The sequence below is a fragment of the Spea bombifrons genome, chromosome 3, assembly GCF_027358695.1.
Source record: "Spea bombifrons isolate aSpeBom1 chromosome 3, aSpeBom1.2.pri, whole genome shotgun sequence".
NCBI classification, from domain to species: Eukaryota; Metazoa; Chordata; class Amphibia; order Anura; family Pelobatidae; genus Spea; species Spea bombifrons.
The window spans coordinates 87487694-87502541 of record NC_071089.1 but is presented as its reverse complement, the minus strand read 5'-3'; the positions used below and the strand labels follow the sequence as shown (position 1 = coordinate 87502541).

The following is a 14848-nucleotide window of genomic DNA, read 5'->3' as shown; positions in this document are numbered from 1 at the left end:
ACAAACCAGAGTCAACCGGCTAATTAAACTATCCAATACGTAGGACCAGCTTAGCCATTCCAGAGCCATTAGCCAGGGATGGCCCTATATAATGCACTGTAAAAATTACATTGAAACCACAGCTCTCCCGTCATCTCCCACTTTAGGTAATAAACCCCTATGTGTTTCACCCAGAGCATGGCGGGTTGCTGGTTCCCTTTTCCCTTTTTGAAGTCATTCTTAGCTGCCAAGCAGCACAGCCAATAGCTTCCTCAATGCCGCACCCTTGGCTATACAGTAATTGCCTTTTGCAACTGTTTATTCAAATTTTATTAAATACACAAAAAAAACATTCTGCGGAGACTGTTGCAGAAGCATGATTGTTAAGCTACCCATAATAAATAAATAACTAGCTTCCATTAACAAGTATTTTTTTCCCGAATCTCTATATACATTAAACTTACGGTAAATCCATTTTACATCCCTTTTAGCACTGCTAAAGTACTTACCTCCTGTCCTCACTTTAACTGCCAGTTTGGAGAATAAAAGCATCTAATTCATTATTTATACTAAAAACAGTGTGATGAAGGCAGCTATTTATCCACAAAATCATCTATACCTTTGGTTAATGGTGTTTAGTTAATGAACACGGTCATTGAGGAAAGCCATGTTTTCCTGCCATCTCATCACAACTACACGGAAGACATGTTTAATGTATGTGGCATGATTCCAGGTCACTTGCTTGCCGCAATAGCTCGTCATGGGTTAACTAGCGATTAAGAAAATGTAATGACGCAAACACAGGCTGACGCACCCCAAAGACACATGGTGCATACACAACGCTCCGTATCTTTGCCGTCAGGCTTCCACATAAATAAAAACCTGCATCTGGAACTTAGCAGCGCTCAGTCGTCCTGGTGCGCTTGGATTAGAGACTTGGCATTCTTGGATTTTATCTACTGATTTTTCTGACTTCGGTTTGTTTGCTGATGAACGTACTGTTATGCAATTATTATACGTCACTTTATATGGTGCGCTTGTGCACCTTTTCATTTACAGATCTGATTTTGCTCCCTTGCATTCCAGATACGTTATTATTATTTTTATTATATATAGTGCCAATAGTTACGCAGAGCTTCTTAGAGTACATAGGTACAAAGGTTATGGCAAAACTAGAATTGACAGGTTAAGACAAACGATACATTAGGTCAAGAGGGCCCTACTCACATGCTTACAATCTAGATCAGGGGGAAGAAAGACAAGAAGTATAGACAAAGATGGAGAGATAGTGCCATAGATTCATGTGTGAGTTGTATTAGTGGCACATAAGATAGGTTTTATCTGACAACATGGTACCTTTCTCTGAAGAAGTGGGTTTTGAGGTTTTTCTTGAATATTGAGAAGGAGGGTGGATGCTGGAAGTTCGGTGAAAGCAAGTTCCAGAGATATGGCGCAGCCCAAGTGAAGTCTCGAAAGCGTGAAAAGGAAGAGGTGATATGGGAGGAGGACAGTCTTAGCCCACGGGAAGAACGTAAAGATCGAGCAGGGGAAGGAAGAAATGTATGGAGATCAGTGTCATAGAGGGCTTTCTGCTAGTATAAGTTAGTATTTGGGGAAGCAGAATAACAACATTGCCTAGCACCATTTGGGATAAAATGCAGAGGAGTGAGTTGAAACAGAGAAATACCAACCAGAAAGGGTGTTGCAATAGTCGAGACAGGAGATAAGCACTGTTCCATCTAATTTTTCTTAGTTGGCGTGCGCAGAAAATTTCTCTTGTGCAAAAATTTTCACAGAGCAAAAATTTTGTGCGCACAATATCCGCGCCGCATAAATTTTAAATTATAATTTTTTTCTTCTTTGGGGAATAACTGTTGTGCGCACAATTTTTGGACATGTGCGCTCTCTTAAAAAGCTATGTGCGCGAGATAAGGGAATTAAATAAGATTTTGGTGGCTTCTTGGGTGAGGAAAGGGCAGATACAAGAATGTTTTTTTTTTGGTGCGAGTGGCAGGATCTGGAGAGAGATTTAATATAAGGGTTGAAGGGGAGGGCCTGAGGACCCCAAGACATCAGGCCCGGTTAGAGGAGGAGATGTTGTGAATGGAGACTGAGATTGTGTTTACTTCTGCAACACCTTTATAAACCAGCTTGGATTACTCTTAATGTCTTCTGGTCATTTTCGAGAACCCATAGGCAATAATTTCTAGCCTGAAATAGAAATCTAAACCTAGTGTGTGAACTGGGAAGAAGTAGTATGTGAAACATTTTCCACATATTAAGCGCCTTAATAATGCTTCTTTCTATATGATACATTCATAGATATGGAATCCTCACCTAAACATACGTTTCTTATCTACAGAAAAAATATATATGAAAAACACTAAAAAACCACCATTTGGATATGTGGTATAATTCAATCTGTAGGATTTGAGTCAGCAAAGCCAGCTTCATTGCTCCCAGAGGATGAAGGCTCAGCTTACATTCTACTCTGTGTATATTTGATACTATTCTTAGTACCTGATAATTAGCACCATAGGAAGTGTGATGTCACAGCACCCTGCATTTATGGAGATTTGGCAACTAAACAAGCTATATCACTGCAGCTGTTATCAGAGGAAGGCTGTGTGTTATTAAAAGTTAGAGGAAACAGAATGGGGGGCACTGAAAGAAACAGAAATAGGATTTTAGAGCGCAGTAACATCAGCGAAGAACAAAACAAAGGAAAATAATTCTATGAATAAGAATGTTTTATAATCCTTTACTTATACCGGCACCATATGCTGTTATAATTTCTGTGTCCCTAAATTCCTGAGTGGTAGGGTGATTCTCAGGGTCACACAGGTAGCTCCTTCATATCCTACCCTGACTTAATGATATATGAGAGTCCTAATTGGTACATTTGTAACTAGTATATCATAGTTGAAAACCCTGCTTGAATTCGGGTGACCCAATTCAAAAAAAAATCTTTTTATCTCCAAACTAGTCATCATAAGGACCATTAGCAGAACTATTTCCCAAAATTTGTCAGTGCAATAGTCTTTGTGATTGATTATATCAGCGGTTAATATTTTAAGAATGTTCACATAGGTTTAGTGTTTAATACTAATTATAAAGGAGCAGTGATAACCAATTATTTTTGGAACAGTAGAACAAACAGCATTTCCCCAGTGGCTGATTCCTGGTAACATCGACTAGAGGGAAGGTTCGCTTTCCCCCAATGTCCACACAACCTGTCCATACAGATGGCACTCTAGCCAGATGCCATCAGTTTAAGAAGGGTAAAGGATGGATGTCCAACACACCATTTCATGTAGAAGTGCTCCACATGGCACAGGAAAGCTGGACAAAAGAATTGTTCATGTGTAAAGAAAATATGGAGAACATTAAACACTTACTCAAATCTAATAATCTAGGTGAGACATTATTATTATTATTATCTTTTATTTATATAGCGCCAACAATTTACGCAGCGCTTAATACAATACATATATTCAAGGGGTACGACAAGACGAGAATTGACAGACTAAGACAAACTGATACATTAGGTGGAGAGAGCCCCGCTCGCAAGATTACAATCTAGAGGGAATGGGGTGACAAACATAAGGCACAGAGTCTAAGGGTGCCAAATCAACTTGGTATCCACGTTATTGTAAACAGTGTCGCCGGCCACAGGGTTTGTATTATTACCTGACATTTGCAGCAATGCATAGTATGTACTTACAGCCAAAGGTTTTTTTTAGCCTAAATGGCTAATCGTGGAATAATGCCGGTAAAATTGGCTCTGGGACGTAAGGGCACTGGTCATCAATTCAACCTTGTATTTTACTTTGAAGCTAAGTGGGCATTTTGCCGTTAATTTAGCTTTAAAAATCCATTTGTTACCGAGCTTCCGTTTAAAAAAACAATGCGATGACATACTGTGTTACTTTTTTTAGTTAGTTACCCAAGTCTGTCTTATTATACAGATATTTGTTTTTTTGCTTATATTGTCGCATGTACTGAATTACAAGACAAAAAAGATGGAAGTTGCATTCTAGGAACAGCTGGAGAGCCACAGGTTTGTGTAATTTTGGCCACTCACAAAGTTCTAGTTTTAGATGCCCTGTTGTATTATTTATTCATTATTGAATTATTATTATTGTATCAGTACTAGTTTATTCATCATTGCACAAAGACCTAATGGGAAATAGTACCCCTGGATTATCCTCCAAACAACAGAAAATGTGCACATAACAATGCGTATGAAACCAGAATTCCTAAATTGTCAATACTCATCAATGCTATACTATCACTACCTTTATGGCATAAAATACGACGGCACTTTTACATTCCCAAATAAACTTTTGGGCGCGACTGCTGGATTTGATAATTTATTCTCGCAATGCTATTTATACGCAGGCGCAATCACACTTCTCCTTGTTTCTTCCTTGTTCTTACACATCTATTATTCTTATAAATCCCCTCATTGTTGGGGGTCTCACATGTCTTAATATTACTTTCGGGGCCCTTTGACAATCTCCAGAGGTTACAGTCCCTTCAAAAAAATCAAATGCTTTTTCTCCCATTCTTATAGGAATCTTCTTCCTTTGCCTCTGGGAGACGCCCATTTGGTGTCACATGGGGAGGGGAGCGTGTAGCCCAGGCACTTTACGACACTGTTGTTATAGTAACTTGTATGTTTATAACTCTGGGGCGATCACCATACCTGGGAACTCTCCGGGTTTATCCAGTTCTCCGCGTGAAGACCCGAATCCTCCAGGTCGCGGGAGCGGGGTCTTGACACATCCTGCTCCGTGCCCATTTTTCCCTTGAAATAGGGGTGTTTCCAGCAGATGTCAGCGGGACCGCCCTGAATGTCAGCGGGACCTCCCCCTGACAGCAGGGGACCGCCCACCAATGTCAGCAGGACCTCCCCCTGATGTCAGTGGCACCTCCCCTTGACATCAGTGGAACCGCCCACCGACGTCAGTGGGCAGTGCTGGCTGCGTCCCGTGGAGGCCAAAGTTCCCAGGTATGGTGATCACGTCCCCCATGTTATCACAAGCGTACAGGTACCCACTATGTACCAGATACCTATGTGACCTATCCTTGCTTCTCAGGCCCTCTTTAACCCCCTTCGTGCCATGATTCATATCACTATGGATATCACACAGAACATCTTCACGTATTGATTCTGTTTTCGCAACTTAACCATATTTCCCAGTCATAACTATGAAGATGCCAGGTGCTGTGTCCCTATGTGACCCCAGTGCCTGGTCCCTTGTAGGATTTTTTGGCAATGCCCAAGACAGGGCATTATATATCCTTTGAAAATGCTCTGCATCGGTGCTCTTCCTGCCCCACTTACTTTATGATGGGGTCTGACCAGGTTTCCACATACCATTTATTACCGGATCTGACATAAACAAAAGTTAGAACTTCTGGTATCTATGCAATATGCCTTATTAACCCTTAAACATAGGCATTTTGCATGCCAATAATAATTTTATACCTAACTTGTGCAGATAAAGATACCCCAAATATTTTCATTTATTTGACTTTACAATACCCCATATGCCCAGGATTCATTTTTAAGTGGACCTTTACCCACGCTAACCTTATCCGGGTGTTGTAAAATCTCACAAGATAACATGTTATTTATTATTATTTATAGGGCATATGATGCCTCTCAGTGTTCCAGTTCTAGAAATAAGCAACACAGAAGGTGCTCATCACCTTAATGGTTGACCAGGGGCAGGTGGCCATATTCAATAGCAGAGAATGCAACATTGCCAATGACAAAAAATAAATAAACAACACTGTATGAAGCACGCAGAAAAAATGCCATAACATTTTTAGGGAATACAGAAAAAAATATCATTTTGTTTATTTGCCATCCAGTTTTTCTGCAGTTATATAAAATGGAGAAGAAATATCAAGACCGTTGTATATGGTTTACAAAAGCAATGGCAGAGAAGGGAAATTAATGACTATTATCTCCCTTCCGCTATATCTAATCCTGGAAAACATATCGATCTGAGGACCACCAGGCAGTGGAGAGGTTAAATGGGGACATACACCAAGGGTATGCCACCGTCCTTCTGATATGTAGATCTACAATGCAAGGGAAAGAGAAAACGCCCGGTCTGGGTGAAAAAAAAGAAAAAAGAAATTCAAGTGTTCGGTTTCTAAATTAAGCTGCAGCTGAGGCTAAAAATAGCTCTTCGGCATAGAGAAGCTACCCGGTCTGAATTTAAATTGCCTGTTTTTTCCCTTGACAGATAACGCTAACTGTATATGCCTCTATAAATCTGGCTATGCATGAAATCACGCGTCTGATCTTACACCGGGCTCATTAAATGGAGAAAGGACAGCTCGGAAAACACACACAAATCGTACTTAAGGAGCCATTACAACAGTTATGCACGGAGTCTTTTGTTAATGTTAGGTATACAGAATGTATTCAGTGTCTTTGTCATCATATTTATCCTGGTACCCCCACTTCTCCAAGCAATTAGAGTGGAGGGTTTCAAAAATACACCTTCCTCGTCCCTAAATTATACTCGTCACACAATGAATCCTTTTGCCACATTGATATATCTATAGCATATGCGCATCATATACATGCACTGCCATTCAAACGTTTGGGGTCACTGGAAAACAAGAACATTTCTAGCTGTGTAATATAATCGCAATGGGATTTTCGAACACAGGAGTGATGGGAGTGAAAAGGGGCCTGTGTACACATTATGAAGATATTCCATTAAAAAACAGCTGTTTCCAGCTACAATGGTCATTTACACAATTAACAACATGTCTGTATTTCTGATCTACTTGGTGTTATTTTAACTAAATTTCCTTTTTTCTTTCAAAAACAAGGACATTTCTAAGTGACCCCAAACTTTTGATTGGTAGTGTATGCGTAATATGGCATGTCACCTAGAAATTCTGAGTCGCAGAGAAAAATTGCCCCTTTCATATGATATCCGAGCGGCTCACCATCCAGCTTCGTCTGCCATTAATCTAGTTTTTAAATCGTGACACAAGATGCAGTTTAGTGCTTGAAGAGCTCTTTTCTGTGATTATCACAAGGGAGCAGATTGAGGTTTAACTTGTTAAATGCCATGGCGCACTGCAGTCACAAGAGCCTTTGATTTCCCTGAATCCAAATGCTCACAAATATATGTAAATATGTTTTTGCAATACACTTAGTCCCCGTCCGAATGATACCAGCGCTATCATACAGCCGCTCTCACTGTTTTGAAAGTAGTTATAAGATGCTTTACATACAGGCCATTCAAGGAGAAGTTGTTAGTTTGGTCTGCCACCTGTCATCTTGATGGCCATCTCACCAAGCATCTGCATTTACTGTCGCAGTTTTTCATACTCTGTTATCGCTTTTGTATAATTTTCTTGTACATTAATGGAGCTGTATATCACTTGTTCACATAATCCAACACTTTATTAAAGATACAACTGGGGTTTGTCAGCTGTTGTAGGACAATAAGTTCTATCACCTTAAGCCACCCTTAACCAACGATACCTTAACCAATTCAGGGTTGCATCTCTGTAAATGATCGATTGATCAAAGGAGCACTATACACCATACATGACTTGGGTCACAGTGTCACTACAGTAGCTCTTTACTCTTTTGCACACATACATAGTCTACCCACAATCTTTGTATCACTAAAACTTAACTGTATACACTGACTGGTGCACAGTGACCTTTTCTATGCTCCATGGCTAGCTACTCTTCCTATGCTTGCTTACTCTTACTTCCTATGAGTTCCTATGACTGGTTCCAATGCTTCCAGAAATGGTTCTCCCTGTAAATCGTACACTCCTTTTTCACATACTATGGAACCTGGAACACGCTGAGGTTTATACACTACATAGTGGGATCTATTCACTAAAGGGAGAGTTGTGGTTCAGCACTAATTTCACTTTATATTATCAATGGACAACCAAATGAGCATCTAGAGCAGGTGGAGAGTTTTGAAGGCCTTCATTGCCACTGTGAGCCCCAAAATGAATAGTGAGATAAGGGAGTCAAAATTACAACTCTCCTGCAAGCTATCCCTACATAGAATACACCTCAATGAGAGGCAGGTGAGTTGAGGCATGACTTTATTCTCTAACTCACAGATTTGAGATACCAGTGAACATCTCCTTCAAGGGCTGGGTTTTACCTCCACAACACCGAGTTAAATGTACCAATATCCTCTCACAGCCCTAAGTATGTTCTATGAAGAGCCACCTTAGCTCCTCTGTGATGATTTGCTACGGTAGGTAATTCATAATGCATTGTTAAGTTGGTCAGATGAAATGAAATGGCTCTCCTCATATGTCCCAGTACACACTGACTCTACAGGTACCCCACTCTATACACTGACTTGCCCAACACTCCTTGGCACCCATTGATTCTTCTCATATGTACTGCCACATGATGACTAGTCAGATTTTCCATAAAACTTAAAATTAATCCCATACTTGCTAACACACAAATGGTTCACCCGGCACTCACTGGCACATTCTCCTCCACCCATAAATCAATAGTCCCATAGTAGTGTATAAATATTTGGCAATATTGACTGATTTCCCTTAGACACCAATCTATCGCTGTTGGGTGATGGGGTTTGCTGTCCAGTAACTATTGGAAAGATACAGGTTACCATAGCCCTGAAATCAATAAAATAGTAAAAAAACAAACAATTTACGTTGGTACTCTATAGGAGTCATGGTACAAGCAACTCTACCAAGAATTTTACCAACATTATTCTTATTTTCTTTAACATTGAAATTGGAACATAGAGCAAAAGGTGACATTTTGTACACTACCATAGCACTGGTTCAACATTACCTGTTTATTTGCATACATTAAAAATGATATAATTGGGAACAGATCTAATACTTATTTGCTTTTTCATGTAGATGCCAAAGTCACATACATACATTTGTGCACATTTATTATTATTTATTTATTATTTTCTATTTCCAATTATCCATTATTTATTAGCGTAACTTCACATTTGTATGTGAAGCATTGTTATGTCCTGTTTACAGAATATGTAGAATATGATGGCACTATACAAAGCAATAATAATATTTTAATAACATATTTTAATACAGTTTACCAAAAACTGAATTGTGTGAAAATGCATAGTTCTTTTACATTGACATCTAACATGGTAGATATGTTGATATTGCCCCTCCTGCCTCACAAAAAACCCTGCCATAGTAAGGCTCACACTGATTTAACCCATTTGTGCCCCTTAGCTTGTATATCCTTAAAAGCTGTGCCAAGATGTCCCTTAGGACATACCAGTACATCCTGATTTTTTTTTTGCAGCAGGGAAATCTATCTACCACTAAATGGGGGATCTGGCTGTCTACTGACAGCCTGGACTCTCCCGTCGGAAGAAGCCTGTCGGCAAGTGCTAATACATTATTATATAAGGAATGCTCGTCACACGATTGGGCATTCCCTTCTGGTAGATGTCAATGCTGACACCCCTCTGGAAGGTCACTGGAGGACAGGAGAGGCCCAGCAGAGTCTTTCTTGGTGGATGATGCCTTGTATTGCAATCAGCAGGGCTATGAAGCCCTCCTTGCTGATCACAGCTCGGTCAGCATAGACAGAAGTAGGAGGGGAAAAAAAGTATCGATGTGACCGTCTTAAAAATATCAAAAATATGTATGTGGGGTATTACTGTAATCAGGAGATGTTGCCGAACATAAATTGGGTCATTGTTCAGGTGTGGCACCTACAGCTTTACATTTTTAAATCTGAACAAAACGATGTATAATTTGTGTGGGTATATCAAAAATGGAATCTTGGTTTACCAAACATATCATAAATATCACCAAAAAAACTGGTCTTTTAGGTAAAAATACCAAATATTGTGAGAATGTCCAAAGAAGGAGCAGAGAGAGCACTGTGCCAGAGTATTAAAATGCATTTTTGTCCAGAGTGGCCATGAAGCAACGTATGGGTGGAAACACATACAGACTATTTCACTGGAAGCCACCAAGGCAACGTTCCTCTTGCACACCTTTAGGTGGAAATTTTGCTAGGGTTATGAATAAAATATAAGCAGCAGGTCTTGGTCAGTTGCATGTTGGAAGTAGTGAGAGTACCAGAACGTAATTTTACATTCTGTTGCATACGACTAGACACAATTTCCATTCCAACCTACTAAACAAACAACTTTTTAGCACCACAGGCATGCCTAATGAGTGAATACAATATCTATCGTTTAATTGAACTTTAGCTCTTAGCACAGATCTTTTAGAAGCCAGAGTGTGATGGGTCGGAGCAACTGACCAGCCTTGCAGGTATAACAGGGCTATAAATAGAATTAATATTTTAGAGCTTCTTCATCCAAGGAGAAATCCGATTGCCTTTTGGAGTCAAGAAGGATTTTTTTTCCCCTGATGGCAGAATTCGAAGTAGGTAAATTACAGGGTTTTTTTGCCTTCTTTTGAATCAAGAGTAGGAAGGTTAGGTAGAAGGGTTGAACTTGATGGACTTAGGTCTTTTTTCAACCTTATGTACTATGTTACATACATATGAGCCTTATTCCTACCCACTGTCATAATCTCGTTATTCAATTTTAATTTATCTATGGATATGGGTTTATATAGAGGCACAAAAGAAGTCTCAGCCACAGGAAATTATACTTCTGATTCGGAGGTTAACCCAAATATGACTTCACCTACAAAGCAAGCAAGTGAAGCTCCTCAGATGCACATTTTAGAAAGCACTTTAGAGATTCAAAAAACATAAGGAAAAAACCACAAGAAACCAAGCAATGGAGGGACAGGATGGAGTGAATGTCTACAGGCATCTACAGGATTGTAGGGCAGGAAGTGAAAATCACACACGTGCGCTAAGACGTCCCTCATTTAATTTAAGTGTGTCTGATCATAGTGCATAATTAAAGGAAGCCTTGACTGGAATAGGCATGACTGCCTGGTGGGGAACAAGGAAGTGAGGGACACAAGCCAGAGGAAGGGGGAGGCAGTTATGGAGAAGTGGGGGAATGTAGGTTAGCCTCATCAGCCTTCCCTTCCTAGTTTGCTGGTTTGGTTGGCCGTTCTACTTTCCTTGCCTCAATATGTCCTTCTGGACCAATCTCTTATGGTGTGCGTGCACTGGCCATCAGCGCTGCTATTGCACATTCTGGACACACCTTGCTACAGCTACGTTTAAAGCGGTAGTAGCGCTGATTTTTCAGACATCGGTGGTACAAACAGTATTCACACTTACAAGCTACCGATGCATTCTCTCCCACCAGAAGAAAGAATCCTGTCGGGTCCCATCAAGCACAATGAAACACTAGCCTACTGAACCAAGAGGCTTTCAGAAAGATTGTAGAGCAAGGGAAGTCTAAGAAAATCAACAAAGTTCAAATAACAGAACTGCCAAAAATATACGGATTCCTAAATATACGCACAAGGTGCTGATGTTTCACAAATGCACTGGTCCCAAATTGCCAAGTAAGCGCACATTATCAACTGACTGGCTACCTGTCAATTCTGGACTCGAAGACAAGCTCTTGAGATAGCCCGCAAGGCTTTCAGAATCGGTGCTTCATAAATAAAGTATAAAAATAATAATAATAATCTTATAAGATCACAATAATCAAAACTCTTTTATTCCTCTCAAAAAATTACCTAGAAGATTCTTATAAGCGCAACATGAATACTGATTTCTATCATGTTACAACTTGTATTGTCACAAAACGCATACATAAAAATAAAATTATGGTCGAGACCATTTAAAATAATGAATATGGAGGTATTAGATGCATCTTATGCAGGTGAAGAAGTCTGTATAGTTTGCCTTCTGTGATTCCATCTAATGATTTCATAATCCAACGTGGTCACTTACAAAACCCAACAGGGTTCCATTTCATGCAATTTATTTTCAATATCAGTTTTCCTTTCTTGATCAATATTTAAGCAAAATTACATATTTGGTCTTAAGATGCGGGCAACACCATCGTCCGACACAATCACATCAGGATCGCAAAGGACAAAAGGCGCATATAAAAATGTCAAAAAAAAGCAATCTAGAATAGCTAAATTGTAAAATGACAGCCATTCATTTATTGGTTTAGCTTTTTTTTTTCATTGCATCATATGCCTGACAGCGAAAAGCATTGGAACATCCTTGTTCCAGCCTCCTAAAGTGGCACCATTCACATTGGGCACACCCACGGGGACAGCTGTGCTGGAATAAATATAGCCCATCTTTATACTGTATGCCTCCACCATGTCACTGTGATCAGCAGTAAGAAAATATATCTTCCCTCTACCCCTGCAAGGATATCCTCCCCATTACATAAATCAAGCCCAGCATTTCAGTCCCTCCCTGGGGACCATTTCCTGATGTCTGAACCTAAAATCTGCATGCACACTAAACACACAGATGATTATATATATATATATATATATATATATATATGTATATATATATATATGATATCGATATATATAGATATATAATACAATAATAAATGCTTCTTTTTATTTATTTATATATATATTTATATATATATATATATAAAAAAATATTGTACCCTCTGTTTTTTTTGCAATATATACATATATATATTTGTAAGATATGTGATAGTGATGGAAAATGAGGTACAGAAGTGACAGCACTTACCTAAAATGTAAAGGGTGAGCTGGGGATCGCATGTAATTGTAATTCTCCAGCTGAGATCCTTTTGTCCTGTCTCCCTGTCTGCTGTAAGAGAAGCTGATGGAGGAAGGCTGCGGAATGGATGCTTTCAGGTTCCAGCCCACCCATGCCGCAGAGGATCACGGGAATCGTAGTTCAGTAGGGTAGCGTCACATGAGTAAGGCTTGTGTGGTAGCACGCATTTGAATGCTGCTGTGCGCTCCACTAGCGCTAAAACTAGCATCGAGGTATTAATATTTACCGGAACGAACAATAAATGACAGAGGTTTGTGGTTCCCAATTGTAAAAGGAACTATTAAAAGCCCTTCCTAAAGGCCACTGAACAGATATGCATATGGCTGCATAGTGCTGGCCAATGTGAGGAGTCTGGGGTCACGTCAGTGCTTTGCTAAATTAATAGATATATGCATGTTTTTTCAACACTATCACTGTAGTACCATTCAGGGCTGAACTGGGGATGACTAAGTGGCCATGGCACTTTAAGGCCAGCAGCCGTCAAACGATGTATGCGCAGCCGCTGGCTGGATACGCTCGGCCACTCATTACATTTTTATCCGCATATCCAGCTGGCAGCCGTGCACTCAAGTAAGTATGCATGGCTGTTGACCGGCGTCCCACCGGGACAAGAAGCAGTATTACCCGGAGCCTAGGCCAGCACTGCCCACTGACGTCAGTTGGTGGTCCCACTAACATCGGTGGGCATTCCCATTGATGGCGGGGCTGTTCCCGCTGATGTCAGTGGGCGTTCCTGCTGACATCGGGGGAAACACCCTCATTTAAAGGGGAAATGGGCAGGGAGTGGGGTCGTGTCAGGACCTCCTGCGAGCCGGAGGATTTGGTTGTTGACTTGGAGAAGCGCCGTTTTTGTACGACTACCCGCTTGCTTTCCCAGCTCTCATAGGGAGCGTGCTCTTAACTCCCCAAGACGACGTGCCAACCAGGCTTTAGGTCCCGCTGCTCTCCATCGAGCATACCCTCCCCTACCAGTCCAAGTTGCTCGCCCTTCCCAGCCTTAAGGCCCCACCACCCCCAATACCTGTCAGCCTTAAGCCCCCACCACCCCCAATACCTGTCAGCCTTAAGCCCCCACCCTCGCCACACTACCTGCCAGTCTTAAGCCTGTGCCTGCTCCGCCTCCCGGCCCCGCAGTCCGGTTGGCGTTCCTACCCGGGGCATCAGCGTCCGCCATACACTGTATGTCAGCAGACTCCCATTTTGAAAGAGGCGATCAACAAATAATTTTATTTTATTTTTTTATTTTTAGTACATTATATGAAATGAGCAGATTAAAAAAGGCCCTTCTTGTCTGGAAAAATAGATTTGTGTCTGTATGTAAAAATGAGAAAATGACAGCTAAACACAACCACTAAATGTTAAAACAGCCATTGTCACGAAGGGTCCAAAATTTGAAAAGCAGTCTGGTCATGTAGGGATTGATATCTGCCATAAGAGAAGTACCTTATGTGCGAAGTTATAAAGTCAGGAGATGCTGTTACCCAAAGGTAATTATTTCCAACTTACAGTTAAGTTTAGAGTTAGGTATGGAGAACATACTGCATCCCAAGAGGGGCGGTGATAAAACCATTTAGCAGACACTGGCCTTAGTGCCAACTCAAGTAATGGGGGTATTTTTTTACCCCCATTCTGTTCTTGGTAGTTCAGGTCTGTTCCACTTATGATGAACGATAAATGTTACAGACGAACCCGAGGTTATACCGTATAAAATATTCTGTGAACATTTCAAACTCTACAAGCTATTTGTCACCTAGCTGAAAGGTGCATGAAATGTTGGTGTAGATCGCAGATCATGAGCTAGTAGTCATGAAGGTAGCAGGAGCGTGCGTGACGCGGTACTCCATGGTGTTATTGGTAACCGTGCAAGACCTGCTTATCACTACGATGCAAATAACGGCTGTAGATGAGCAATGTCTAAATTATTATAAGGCTTATGTTAGGTATAATAGCTAATGTGCACGCTACAATCTAGCAATCTAAGTAGCATTATGTATCGGCGTATCCCCCTTCTTTATCTTTCCTATGCTTTATAAACCAGCCCAAATATTGATTCACTTTAATATATTTTTGGATATATCCTGAATGCCAGATGCGCAAAATGCATTGTGGAGGTGTTTGCATTTCATCTGTTTTATAAAAAAAAACATCTGCTCCTAAATA

General features: G+C 40.5%; 1 protein-coding gene across 1 annotated transcript in view; it reads right to left on the bottom strand.

Moving 5' to 3' along the window:
- GNB4 (G protein subunit beta 4) overlaps positions 1–12766 on the bottom strand; it is a 41197-nt gene extending 28431 nt beyond the window's left edge. The window contains exon 1 of the mRNA XM_053458767.1: positions 12638–12766. The gene's annotated coding sequence lies outside the window, so the exon portion shown is untranslated. The remainder of the gene's footprint in view (positions 1–12637) is intronic.
- Between the last annotated feature and the right edge of the window lie 2082 nt (positions 12767–14848).